Genomic DNA, 12449 nt, shown 5'->3' with positions numbered 1-12449 from the left:
TCATTGCCTCCCCGGCATGTGCCTACAGTCCACCTGATACATATGGTTTTCTTAGTACAATATAAACATTGCGTTTTCACTTTTCATCCCTATCTTACTTTGTGAATTACGCAAGGAAAACCTGCGCAGACTTCAGATTCCAGTTGTGCGAATATTTACTTTGCTGCAATTTTAAGTGAACACAGTGGATTCCCATTGTTAAAAGTAGATTTAAATGGAGCTGTGGACACAAATAGGTTTATAATAAATTAGGAAAACTTGGAGTACATAGGAAGTGAAATGACGTGGGCAACATGAAATCATACAGTGACTACAGACAGATTTTAATTAAACATTCAAACAATATCAGACTACCAAGTACTTTCAAAATCATGTTTCATTGATTATGAACACTATCATGGTAACAAAAATAACAGAGTAAGAATTCAAGTAAAAATAATGTGTAGTTATGAAAGGATTATAAAAATATGGACTAGTGCAGATGATCTGATTATTTTCACTTGTATTTTTATGTACAATTAGTTACAATTTATTAATAATTATTATTAATTACAATTAATTACAATTTAGTTAAATGTACTTTTATATGGTGGAAGAGGAAAAAACAATGCATTAAAATTCAAGTCACTTTAAATAGAAATAAAACATTTAAAACTGCACTGAAACCAGTGAGAGTTTGTTTCAAATGCATAGAACTCCAGAAAACTAAAGGCACACATAACAGTTTTCTGTTTCATTTAACTTTCTAATTCAAAATGGAAATTATGTGGGAATCAATGAGTAGGGAAGTCTGTTTCTGACTGAAGCATCTATGGGGATGTGCTGTCTTAGTACTGTTCCCTCTAAAATATTTTTTCCTAAAAGGACATTTCACACTATTGGTCTTCCGAGTCTAGGAAAGAAGGGAGGTAACAGCCATGACCATTCAGGCAGGCTCACATTTGCACCTCTTTGTCCTTGTTAAAACCAACTCTAATTGTCAGCTAAGTGCCTGAAGTTTTGAAACGTGAAGACTTCATTTCTTGCTTCTGTTGAGAACTGAAATTGTCAAATAAGACAAAAGAGGCAGTTGGTCACATTTTCAGCTCATTTTTTCCAGATTCAAAAAATTTGGACAAGTTGGACAATCTTCAAGTAAAAACACAAACAGTTCAAAGCACAGAGGTAGATCCAAACCAAACTGAGAGCCTGGGTCTTAAAGCTTGGGTCCAGATCCAAGAATCTCAGCGGGCCCCACCGTGTACAAAGGGATGAACCAAAGCCATGCCCAAACCACCTTTCTGTTTTTTCTTCCTCCACAAGCTGTGAAGGTGTTTGGCTCTGAAACCAAGCACTGAGCATCATTTCTTATGTTGCTCTCCAGTTGAGTGGTTATTAACAGTTGAAGGTAAACACAGATCCTTTGAGGCTCGGCCAGTGAAAAACCAAAGGTTTGAATAAATAGCCTTGACTTAGCCGTGATCTCAGGAGACAGCAGATCTGTGTTTGCTCTAAAGGCCAAAATATTTCAGATGGCAATCTGAGCTACTTTATTTTTATCAGTGAAGAGAGTGGCAGTAAGAGGTTCGGCACTTATAGGTTTAGTTTTTTAGAAGCAACCGGTTATTTGGGGTTCTCAGTATGAAACACCATATGCTGGATTTTTCAGAAAAATGCTGAATATTTTCATTCTGAAAATTAGAATGTCTTAGAATTGCCAATCTTTTTTTTTTTTTGCTTTAAAATGTCAAGTAACAATTTCCAGAAAAATGACAATGTTGCTGCAGTAGACATCATTTCTATTAAAAAAAGACAGTCTTCTGTTTTCTCACATCTGTGTAGTGAGAATTTTTGAAAGAGACGCCTACACATTTCTTGAAAAACTCTTTATTTATCGGTATTGTTAGATTCAGTCTGATGGATGAGCATCTGCATCAGCTGCTAAAGTATAAAATATATTAATAAAGCATAATCTGCTTCACAGGATCACATACATGTTTGAGTCAGAAGGGATCTTAAAGATCACCTCGTTCAAATGCTCTGCCGTGGGTAGGGATAACTTCCAGGGGACCAGGTTGCCCCGAGTCCATCCGAGCTGGCCTTGAACACTGCAAGGGATGGGGCACCCACAGATTCTCCGGACAACTCCTTCCTGTGCCACCCCCACGCTCAGAGTGCAGAAATTTTCACCCAATGTCCAGATGTCCCACTGTCCCAACGTCCAAACGTCCCAACATCCCGATGTCCCAGTGTCCCGATGTCCCAGCGTCCCAAATGTCCCGTTTTTTCCCGGCCGGATTCCCCGGGACGGGCGCGGGAGGGCGGCGGTTCCGCGGGGAGACAGCGCCATCTGCCGGCCGCGCTGGCTGGGGCCTGAGCAGGAGAGCTCCGTCTGCCCGTCCTTCCCTAGGGAATTGTCCCCGTCCTTCCCTAGGGGAGTGTGTCCGTCCTTGCCTAGGGAATGTCCCCGTCCTTTTCGAGGGAATTGTCCCCGTTCTTCCTCACGGAAATGTCCCCGTTCTTCCCTGGGAAAAGTCCCCGTCCTTTCCTGGAGAATTGTCCCCGTCCTTCCCTGTGGACGCGGCGGCCCCGGGAGGGAGGGCAGAGCAGGACGCTGCCCGCTCCCGGCGCTGCTGCAGGGAATGCCAGGGGCTCCTGGATCCCAGCGAGCAAAGCCAGGGCAGCCCCCGGCCTCCGACGGCAAACGTGTGAGAACAAATCGGCTGGAGCAGAGAGAAGTTAGGATAGTGCTGGTGTATGAACTGAGGGTCCCACTGACCAACAGGGTTTAATTTACAGATTGTAACCGCAAAATGAGGTCAATACCTGGGTTTATAGGCTTTTGTCAACTATACACTCTGCGTGAACTACTGAGATGTCTAACTTCAGTGTTGGTCAATTTACAGCTTTCATCTTTGTTATTTTATGCTCCCCTTATTTCAGTGCTGCAAGCAGTTAGATTGTCCTTTCTTACCCAAGAGGTCAGACAGTACCTTCAGAAATACAGAATAACCAAAAAAACAAGTGATTATTACCCAAAAAAAAGGAAAATATATAAAAATTTTCCCCATTTCTCCTGACATTATTCTCCAGCAAAAAATAATGCTTTGAGAAAGGCTTTCTGGTGCTCAAACTTGGATTTCAGCATATAAGAATCATAAACATTTTGAGTTAAAAGGGACCATAGAGATCATCTAGTTCCCAACTCCATGCCATGGGCAGGAATACCTTCCAGTAACAAGATGCCCAGGGCCCCATCCAACCTGGCCTTGAACATTTCCAGGGATGGGGCATCCACAACATCTCTGGGCAAACTGAGCCAGTGCCTCACCATCCTCACAGTAAAGAATTTTTTCTAACATGTAGTCTAAACCTGCCCTCTTCCAGTTTGAAGCCATCCACCATTTGTCCTGTCACTATGTGCTCTTGTAAATAGTCTCTCTCTCAGAAATAAGAAGATGCTTAATGTAGGCAATACTTAGTGATATTTAGAGTTAATGATCACTGTATATTCATCAGAAAGCAATGTTGGGCCTCAACCACATACTCATCCGCAGTGGAGCCCTGTTGTTTTCTCTATCCATGTCACTCCTTTGGCAGCAGTGAACTACAGTTTTCTTCAGAAGGTGTTCATTTCAAGTGTGGGAACAAACTGAATGCAGAGACTGACTCAGTCCTTTACATTACATGTGAGGATATTATATATATAGATCTCACTTAAATAGTTAACAAAGAATCTCCTTTTTTTGACAGTTAACTATTGCAGCCTTCTCTTGGAATGCTTTCCTGAAATAAAGTCCTTTGGAAGAAAAAGATAAGTGAATCTAGATAAGATTTTAAAATTATTTTTATCCTTCCTTTTTTTTTTCACTGCATATTCTTAGCCATAATTATCTGTGCTGGTTATAAATATATATGAGCACCTATCTATGGACTAATCCAACCAGGAAATATTTTTGTGACTTTCTTGCAGCACCAGAAATGTACAGTATCATACCTGAAATAAATTCTGTGCAAGAAGCTTGGTAAAAAAGTTAGTTAGGGCTTTAAATGTAATCTAGATTTGGCATAAAATCTAAATTGTTTTGTGTTTTCTCCGGTCTTTCCAGATATAGCTGGTTTCATGAACTGTCCAGAGGAAAACCAGCCACTGGGATCTGCTCTGCATAGAGTCAAAAAGGGATGAGAAAAATGGTTAACATACTCATTTGTGTTTTCATTTGGAATATAGCATTAATCTTTTTCAGTACTTCATACGTTGCTGATATTGCACTGTCAGTCTATATTAAATAATTCAGGCACAGTTTAAAGAGGGATGAACATTTTCATTGTTTGACTGGTTGGTAGAATTGTCAAGTGCACTGGGGCACTGGCAGGTGACCAGACTTTCCTTTTGTTCCTTTGTTGAAGAATAGCTTTTGGACACTGATCACAGAGAATTTCAGTGATAAAGTGATATTTCTTGTATTTTTCAGGTGGGAAAGGTTTTCCAGAAGTCCTCTTTTCTTCCTTGCAGCACTTCATCTCTTTCCCAGTGAATTTCCCTCCTCCCTTGGACTCCTTCCAGCCAATTTAAGCCAGTACCACCAAAAGAGCCTTTTTCTGTGTGGCAGCACAAGCCGTGACAGCAGATGCAGTGTCTGGGATATACTTATTCCTATTTGGCATGTTCCTCTTACCTCCTCCTTGCTGTGTCTGTGGGACAACCTCAGATGCTGGTGTAAGGCAGAAACCTGAATTGTCCTCAATCAATGCATTCCCAGTTTCTCTCCCCAGCCCAACTCATCCTGCTGGGGAGTAGCAATGCTGTGGCAGTGACCACAACCACTCCCTCCACAGCTCTGTGCAGGGCACCTTCCAAGCCAGTCGCAAATCTGGGGTCAGGCCAGAGGGATTGTCATTTGCTGCATGTGGAAGGTTAGGAAGATGCATAACATTTTGTAAGGCAGAAGCCTAGGAAGGAATTTGAAAGAAAAGAATGTGGGCAAGGGATCAGGAATTGCTATTTGAGCTATTTTACAACTTGAAAACAAAGAAGCTTAGATAATAACCAGTGACAAGCCAAATACCCTTTCTAAATGACAAGGACAGTGTAAGTCCCCACTACTAGTACCATCCTTTCACCTCTGTTCCCCCTGCTCCACGTATGCACATATACATACCTCATATAAAATCATACACATACACGTAAAATCTCACCTGATTTCAACTATGGCCTCTGTTAAGAAGGATCTTACACAAAAATGCTGAAGACCTGGTGCTCTGTGTTTTTGAAACAGCACGAGCTCCAAAGCACTATGTTACAAAAGCAAGTCACTTTGCCATGAAGTAATGTTATGAACTTGATAGCCCATCCAGAAATGAGACCACAGTGAAATGAGGTGATGCTTTGTTTATGTGAAAGAATATTTGTACTAGAGACTGAAGTTTTATATGTATATAATCAGCCCTAATAGATCATTATCAAACTAAAGTAAACCTCTTAAATTCTCAATTTGTGCGTGTGCAAATGAAGATCTTCAGAAAGGCCTCAGGATAGAATGAAGTTTATGAGATTGTAAATGAGCTCTATTTATAAAGCTGTTTGGAAATGAAACAAAGAGTTGTTTATCACTTGTTGTACACAAACCATCATCCCTAGCAAGCACCCTAGGACACCATACATTTGGGATTCTTTAGTTCAGAAGGATGAAAATATGCAATTCCTGTGTTTCAATATACAAACAGACCATTTTCTAGCAAATAGTCTGATTTTGAAATGTACTGAAACAGGATATGTTGAAAATGTAAAAAGCAGTGGATCAAGTTCAGTTTGTGTCAGGAAGTAAAATGTTGGTGAAAAAAAAAAAAAGACTGTGTTTTAACAGTCCTGATTTGTGCCCCCCTTTTTATAGGATATAATGTTTCACAGAGATCAGAAATTACTGGGACAATTTTGCTGTGTCCTTAAGATTTCCAGCCTTGACTCTGCCATAGTTACCCTGCACTAAAATATTATATATCTATTACTCTTTGTCCTCGTGCATGTATGTAATTGCTTTATAGACAATTTATGTCATAAATTAACTCTCTGAAGACCAAAGATTCATTTTAGAATCATAATAACCGTGTGCTATGGCCACTGTTACCTTTGGGGTTTTGTATAGAGTGAACCGCACAATACTCAAAAGAAGGTAAATGTACTGAACCTTTATTTGTAGTCTTAAGGTGCCATCTGCCAACCCTTCCAGGCACTCATCTTCCTTTTTGTGACACATTTTTTCAAGCCTAGGAAATTGCTTTTTACCTTACTTCATATTTATAAGCTGAGCCTCTCTACAGTGCCTCTAATACAGCAGGATCTGTTGATGAAAACTACCAAAATAAGCCATTTCAGTGATTTGTTTTCAGAGCTTGCACCTGTTGAACTGTTGGGGAAAAAAATAAGTTAAGATTCAAAATAGAAAAAAAAAAAAAGTAAGACACAGATGTAGGTTGTTGGGGCTGGAACAAAGAATACTGATCTTTACACTCCAGAAATCCTACCCCAGCCTAATTGAAGTATTCTTTAGCCTCCTATTTAACTTTTTACACATCTGTTTTCATAAGAGTCATGGTCTATGGAAATATCTTTAAAATATAAGTTTGCATCTATCTATATTAAGACACCTATATGTACATAAAACTATGAAGAGCTCGAATGGTTACAATGGTTGAAAATATCTATTCCTCTTTCTCCTCAATGAACAGACCACAGCTTATGGAGGAGAAATATTACTTTGTCTATATTTACTATAAGGGAGTCAAACAAAAATGTTCAATGAGTTTTAAATTCAGGAACTTTCTTCAAAGGAATGCAGATTTCACAGCAAGTGTTTAGCAAAGTCATTGTAGAGGGCTGTCTCACAGCTGGAGTTTAGAGCCTCATTTGTTAACACTGCCAGTGCTCAGGACTTCTCCTTCTGCCCCAACTGAAGTGTCATGACTTTTCACCTGGGATTTCTCCCACAAGTGCTCAATAGCTGCCTGGATCCAGAAGCAAATCATTTTATGGCTAGATATTGCAGGCAGGAGCAATGTCCTGATAGTTTCTTGTGCATGCAGTCTAAAATGTTTCCTCTGTACAAAGATACAGACAAACTGAACATGAAGCAAGAGACTTGTTGCAGGACAAATTCAGATTTCCATATATCCTAAAAATGATGCATTTTTTTCACTTTGGTGAACAAAATGAAAGCACATCATTACAAGCTGAATTAATTTTATTTAAAAAATTAAAAGATTTTCAGCTGGGTTGGTAAATTAGATCTCATGTCTGAAAAAATGCATATTCTGGCTTAGGAAAGCAGTTTTTTTTCCCCTCTCAATAGCTGGCATGTTTTGACATGCAAACAGCTTGAGCTAATATTTAATTAGGTAAATAGAACATTAGTTTTGGAGCAAGAGAGGCTGGTCAAGCATTCCTGACTCAAGACAACCTCTTAGACACTCTGACCAGAAATTAAGTATTTCTAAATGTGGGTAAATGCAATATGATATGTTACATATACAACATTATTTATTGTTCTATTTGAAGTTTGGATAAGAATTGTAAAACCTGCAAGTGTACATGTGCATGTACTCAAAATAAACAGTAAATTAAATCAGGATACAAATGCTGCTGCTGATCTATATATATATATAAAATGGGACAAGCCAGAGCACAGTCCTCAGGTTTTCCAAACCTGGATCAAGATCCAAATGCTGTGGCTCATGCCCACCCCTACTTCTTTTCAAGGAACTCATTCATCAGTGGTGTGGACATTTCCCTGGACTTTATTTTAGCTGCCAGAGATTTTTTGGCATTTTGTAGTAAGACTAATTGCAGTGCATGTGAGCCCCAAGGAATGAACACACTTCTCTGCTTTAAAATTAGTAGCTGTGTCTGCCAAAGTGACATGCAGAAATATTCTGGAGGGCAGATAGACAGCTCAATGAGAGTTTCCAAGGCCACACAACAGAGTCCTGACTTTATCAACCTAACAGATACTGTTTTCTAAAGTGCTTGTCTTCCTTTTATTTATATGGAGTGCTGCAGTAAAAAGAATTAGAGTGAGCAATTCTTGGACTTAACCACTTGATTTCCTAGGACTCTGATGAGCTTTCATCTCTCTCTTACCGAACAGCATGTCTTTTCTTCATTGTTTTGAATATTGGCTCCTTGGATAATAAAATTCTACAAGTGATTTTTGAAAACAAACAGCACTATATTATCCCTTTTTTCAAACTCATGAAATAAATATTCCATCAAAGAGACTTTTATGTTTCACAGTGGCAGTTCTCAAATGACCAGCATGGTATCATGTTCAAAACAGGGCACGGTCCATTTTTACAGTAGATTTACTCAATCACAGTTACTAATCGGATTAGTACTGCTTTTATGTCTGACAAATTTTTGAAAGTTGGGGGTCATTAAAGCCCTTGCACATATAGAGAGCCTGTGGTGCTGGGCTGTGTTTTTCCAGTTAACCATTTCTGCTGTGAAAAAAAATCAAACCTTTTTTTTAAATCCATATAAAAGCTAAGATGCTCTTTTAGACTGCAATGCCACTGAGCATTTAAATCCATGGCTCGACTTAGCAAAGCACATGCTTATGTGCAGAGTTAAGAAAGAACATCAGTTTGAAAGGTAGAAGAGGCTGAGTGCTAGGGAGGGATTCACCCATGCTACTATCCAAAAGAAAAAACTTTTCCTTATGCTTTGCTCTTCCAACTCAACCATATGCAAGAACAAACCCTTACCATCTGAATCACAGCTTTTGATAACACTTCTTCACAGTTCCTGTCAAAAACTCTACAATACAAACATTAGAGTTAGAATTTGCTGTCATGAGCTTGAAAGTGAACTTTCTAAGAAGTTAAGAAGGAACTACAAGTGCCACCAAAGGGCTAACTTGGGCACCAAAAGACTAGATTTTGCTCAAGAGGCTGAACTCCAGGGACATTGGACGGCTATTCCAGTCCTTGCACAAGGAATAGTACAACCCTTGTTTGGATGCTAGGTGTGCATTTCCCACTCACTCCAGCTGGTCTATGAACTGCATAGGAAAACAACTACAAAACTTTTTTACTCATAAAACTACAGGATGCTACTACTAATATCATCTATCAGATGGTTGGCATAAATCTCAAGTAGGATTAGACCTGTGTCAAAAAAGGAAGCAGAGAAAGCAGACATAAACAGGTAGAAAATTAAGCCTGAATTTTCATTTTTTTCTGGAAATTCCTCCCTGGAGCTCAAGATGGGAGCACAGAGAATGCAATAGCCTTTCCAATAGTTAGTGCAGCATTAAAATGGATGGAGTAGTTCTGACTGGCTCATTGCTGTACAGGCAGAATTGGAATCCAAAATTAGTAAAAAACATACTAAAAAAACCATACTATCAGGAGCTGATACCTGCAAATACTTTCACTGCTGCCTCCTCCAAATGCATGCAAACAAGCACCTTACAGACAGTTATTGGAATAGCTTAGCAAACCTTCAGGGTATAAGCAAAGATTAGATTTCTTAATGGAACTTTTTTCTTAAATAAAATAAGGTATTTAATTTTTTCTAACATTAATCAATTATGACAGAATTATTCCAGTAGAAACAGATGCACTAGAATAGAAAATAACTAAAACAAAAATTGAATAAACTATAGTCTACGTTTCCATGTGTTCTACATAAGTATTAACATCATGAGAAAGTGAATGGGTTAGCATCAGCCAAGTTAAGTCAGGAAATGATCAAATTAAGTTTACACACCATAGCTTAGACTTTGTCCCCTGGGTACATGCATTGCTGTGGGATCTTTGATATATCATATGTCTTTTTCCATACCATGAAGTGCAGTAGCATGCACTTTTTTAAAAAAATATATAATTCTCATATCAAATGTGCATACAATGGAGCCTTGCTGCCTGTATGTCAACTCTTCTTTGTAAGGGAAAAACAAAGTAAAGATAAAAACCTAAAAGCTGAGGTCTCCTTTGCAAGATTACAAAGCTCTGTTGATCTGTAGTGTAACAATAGCATATAAATATAAATCTAGCTTGCTATCCATTAACTGAGCTATTAGGCAGTCTGTGGAAGAGATTATTAATGTAATTATGAGTCCCTTTTATGGTCATGGTTCATGTCTTCTCAGTGGAAGGCAAGAGAGGAATTTTTCATTTGTTCTATCCCAAATCATTAATTCCTCAAAAATTCAGATCTGAACACCATATGATACCTACATAGAGTGTAGAACTATTATTAATTCCTCAGCACTTCACAAATTAGTACAAATAAACTATACAGAGCAACACACTGAGAGAATTATACCTTCAAAGGAGTAATAATATCTATTAACATGAGGCTGCTACTATAAACACACTGCAAAATACTGCATAAATTTTGAATAATATGTATCATCAGGTCATATAATAAGGCTTTACAGCAAAATTAAGGCTCAATGATGTTTTGCCATTTATAAGCAAAGGTAATAATTGAATTAACTGATCATCCCAATCAGAAAAAAAATAACTTCTGGCAGTGGCACAAAAGGTCTTCCAAAGGCTACTATTAAGCAAGTTGTCAAACACCTGAACCTCCTGGATAAGTAAGTTTGTTTTAAAGGAAAACTCACAAAATATTAAATTGATCTCTGTTGTGTTCTGTTGATACAAGTTCTTCCGCATCTTAAATCCCCTTTAATGTCTCATGTGAGAACACCAGCACCACTGCATGCTGTGATTAAAGGGCAAGCTGACCCAAATAAATAATAATTCCTTAAACCAGGGTATGTTGAAAAATACTGATTGTAATCCTGAAGACTTGGGAGCTTTTATTTAGGGGCACAAGGAGTAGGTTTCAGAAAGAAAGTCACCAGAATTTAACTGCCTACTCTGAGCCAAGGTTGTCTTAAACTTTCAAAGTAATCAGTGGAGACCTAGTCAATACAATCAATGAAGCCAGGAGAGAATTTCACCTTATCCCAAGATAAATAAGCAAAAGAGGTATTCGGTCTCCTAAAGACAGATGTTGAAGCTCTTTGAGATGCTCTAGGATACTTGGGACAGAACAAAGGGAGGTTGGGCCCAAGACCTACAGAAAATTTTTGCCCTTCAAGAGCAGCAAATGGGAGCCAGGTGAAATATTCTGGAGCATCAAAAATGGCAGTAAACACACATGATTAGGCAAGGGAATCCCATTGGTACTGGACAGTGAGTTGAAGAGCTCCCTATGGAGTTATAAGTTTGTCAACAGCTAGTGTACATATGCATTCACTGGTAAGTTTAAGTAGACACCTAAATCCCATGCATTGTGTCATTTCCACAGTTCCCAGCTAAAAGATGGAAGTCCACATATTTCTGACTGCCTTAGTAAACTCACTGAGAGCAGAGAAGAATATAATCTTAGGAAAAGTTATTTGCCAAACACTGAACAATGAGGGCCCTCAGAGAAGAAAAACACTGAAAGCATTAACTTAATAATTTCATATGTTTAAACACTTGGCATGTTACTAGTCACACTGACCCAGTTTGTTTATTCTTCCCAAGCACAAATAAACAATCAGAAATCCCTGGGTCTATGACAAGAAGGTACTATCACTATTCATCCACTTCCAGTATTCGCAGTAAAAATTTACTATGAAAATGCTCAAACAATTTGGGCATAAAGAATCACCCTGGGAAGGACTTCACTTCTGCTTTATCTGTTAGGTGGTCTTTAACTCAGAGCAGCAAGCCCTACAGTAGCACAACACTTTTCTATCAGCAGGTCAGGAGGAAAGGCATATTTCTGCACATCACTGACCTAGACCTCTGGCCAAAAGGGAGTGATACTGATGCACTCTGGAGCAGGTTTATCTGACTCTTAATCAGAAAGGCATTAGCCTGACACAAGGGTCAAAGTAGGGAGTATAAAATGCACTCAAAGGAGGGATGTCTGTGATTTCCAGAAAAGGCTTGGAAAAAGAGAGTCTGCGGCATTTCCTCTAATTATTTTTATTACCATGTTGGACTTCAAAACAGCAGCTCAGGAAAAGAAACAGTGAGGTAAAGTCTTGACCCAACTGAAATCAATTGGAATTTCATTACTGACCTCAGCAGGACAAAACTTGACCCGTTTTTAAGTTTAAAATGCTTGTTTTGAGCAGATAAATATTATAAGATGGGCAGGGATTAGTCAGTGAGACTAAGAAAGCTCCCTCTGACTTCCTGTACAAAGCAGAGGTTGTCAAACCAAACACACTGATTTAGCTTGCTCCTGCTGGATGTTTCCCTAGGCTTTGTCAGGGCCCTGGCTGCACAAACTGGCTTCCATTGCCCTGAGCAGCCTCACCTGGGACACACACACACATCTTCTGTTCAGGGCCTCGGGAGCCCATTAAAGTTTGGCTGTGGGGTTTTCTGAACAGGCACCAGGTCTTTGCGGTAGGAATCTTTTACAGCCCTAAGTGTTGCTCCTGCATGGACATTAGACCTGG

This window comes from Cinclus cinclus, chromosome 1, assembly GCF_963662255.1.
Source record: "Cinclus cinclus chromosome 1, bCinCin1.1, whole genome shotgun sequence".
In the NCBI taxonomy this organism is placed as follows: Eukaryota; Metazoa; Chordata; class Aves; order Passeriformes; family Cinclidae; genus Cinclus; species Cinclus cinclus.
This window is presented reverse-complemented; position numbering follows the sequence as displayed.